Source organism: Egretta garzetta, unplaced genomic scaffold, assembly GCF_000687185.1.
Source record: "Egretta garzetta isolate BGI_Z169 unplaced genomic scaffold, ASM68718v1 scaffold77, whole genome shotgun sequence".
Classification (NCBI taxonomy): Eukaryota; Metazoa; Chordata; class Aves; order Pelecaniformes; family Ardeidae; genus Egretta; species Egretta garzetta.
This window is the reverse complement of record NW_009260130.1, coordinates 76,467-79,116: the sequence shown is the minus strand read 5'-3', so window position 1 is coordinate 79,116 and position 2,650 is coordinate 76,467.

The window sequence follows — 2,650 nt, the reverse complement described above, 5'->3', positions numbered from 1 at the left end:
AGAGCATGTATTCACCCCATAGCCCAGCAGGCTGGAAAAGGTCAATGAAAAGTGCACTCAGTTGTGTTCAAGGAGCCAAGTTTCAAAAGGCTGCAGCCCTGTGAGAACGGAAGGGAGCAGGTGGAGAGGTACAAATAGCCGAGAGAAGGGTGATCTGCCAAGCAAAACGGCAGCTTAACATCCTGGTGCGGGAATTCAGCGGGGTTGGGAACAGCTCTGGGCTTCCTCCCTGCGACCAGCAGAAGGCAAAGAATTGGCCTGGGGAGGCAAAAAGGAGCCCTAGACTCATGGGCCCTACAGCAGCTGTATACATCCTGGACATGGCAGCACAAATGGCACTTTGTTTATTCCGTGTCATACAGGTGGATGACAGGAGGACTGTTAGGCAAATCTTGACCACAGCAGGAAACCACAGATGGCAGCCAACCCCCTAGAGAGAAAACCTAATGCCAGTCTAATATTTATGAGGGCAGCATGTGGAGAGGCTCCGAACAGTAAGTTTCACTCCCAGAGAGAATGTGGGATGGGCATGGTTTTTGCAAAGGCACCTGCCAAGTGACTAGGAAGCAAACAAGTTGCAATGCAAGTTCCTGTATGTGACTTGAAACTGGTTTGTGCCCAGTACCCATTCCAGCCTTGGGCTGTCTGCTCAGCTTACCATCCAGGTGCAGCATTTAGGATGCGTACGCCAAACTGCTGCACAAATGGGAGTAGGCTGTGTTTCACCTCAAAGCAATCAAATTGTCTAATTGGTCAGAAGTGTGTTGTCAGCAGTATGAGCAGGTGAACTTAAAAGGTAGATGTAACATGCTCTAGGAGAACCTGCTTTAGCAGGGGGGTTGGACTAGATGATCTCCCGAGGTCCCTTCCAACCCTTGCCATTCTGTGATCTGTGGTTGCGGTCTTTCTGGCTTTGCCAAGCTGTGAGAGAGACAGTTTATTATTTGCTTTTTGATATCTTGAGCCGCTGGCTGCTAGGCTGTTACATCCACGTAGGATTGTCAACAAGACGTGTTTCTCACATGTAGCTTCACTAGTCTCACAGCCAAGAGATTGCACTAGACAGAGATAAGCCCATTCTAGCATAACCATTTTTATGCAGCAAGGCAGCTTTGTTTAAGTCTACCTTCACGCTTGAGTGAACAGATTGTTCAAAAATGGGAAATCACCTCTGTAAACTTGGAGAAAATACTAATCAGCTCCTCCAACAAGACTGAAATCCACAGTTCATTCTTTCACCATACAAATAACATTTAATTTACAGAGCATAGGCCCTGCTGGGCAAGTAACAATGTGAATGGCATAATAATTTAGAGGTTATAGTAAAAGTGCAGTGCCAGTCTTTGCAGAAACCTTGCGTGATCATTCAGCATGATGATGCAATCATGAGGAATATATGTGCTGTCCGTGGGATCAAAGTGCAGGGTGTTTAATTGAAAAAATTGTTGTCAATTTGAGAGACTTCTCAGGGTTAGTCTGTTTGAAGCATGTTCATCATTGCATTAGAGAATCTATTCTAGTGTAGGTTAAGTGGCTTTGTAGTGAGTATCTTAATCTAATACCACAGTTAATCCTCTCAGACAAGCCTCCAGTGTATGTATAAATACACTCAAATGGCAGCAGCTATTGGACATGCACTTTTTAAGTTAACATCTCACTCTGCGAAGCGCTTGCATTAATGGCAAAAAGAATTGTAAGTAGCTTGAAAGAGCACGTTTTGCTTTGGCTTGAGTGATTTCTGAAGATCAACTTCTATTTTCTCTGTACCCCTGTATAGTAGGTATGTTGTTCACTTAAATTTATTGTTAGAAATGCTAAGTACAAAAGAAAAAAAAAAAAGCAGTTTTGGTACCTAGCCATTAGCTCCAGCAGAATTTTACCTATTCAGTTAAAGCTGTAAGTTACTGACTGAAACCCACAGCAGTGTTTTGTGTACTCAGTGGTGGTGCACATGGACAGAATTTAAAAGCTGTTTATATAGAGTAAGCATAGTCATAATTAAAGAGTAGAAATGTGTGTTACAGTGAAGTGGTAGCCCCTAAAAATGAAATAAGCCTTATGTTAATATTTATTTTTCAACCCAGGGCACACTAATTACATCCTACTTTCAAGTTCATGTAGTAAGTAAATAGAGTCCCATACTAGTTTCCTGTTGAGAGAGTTGAGGACTAGTGTGTGCGTATGTGCCGTGTGTTGAAGACCACTGAAGCAGTACCAACCACCTGCGGAATTGTCAGCTCCATCCTCTCCCTTTGGAGCCAGTTGCCAGAAATGGTACCGCATTCCTTCCAGCCCCGCAATACTCCTCACGCAGAAGTAGTTGCAGGGTGCTTCTCATCCTGCAGAAGAAGCTAACAGCTTTAGTCAGTCTTCAGTTTAGCTCCCACCCACATTTCCTACATTTTTCTCTTCTATAAAAGGTCTCTTGAAGGAAATGACACTTACTCACATGAGTCTTTAGGCTGCTCGAGACAGAGAGCAAAGCCAGTATCTGCAGAAGTAACTGACCCACAGAACAAGCTGCTCTGTCATGTAGCAACAGCTGGGAGGGGCTTGTTTTACATGAGAACACAAAAACTCCCACTTGCCAATGCAGTTGATTGTTTGCCTTGGTCTCTCTCCCTCCTCACCCTCGCCTCAAGGCCCCCCC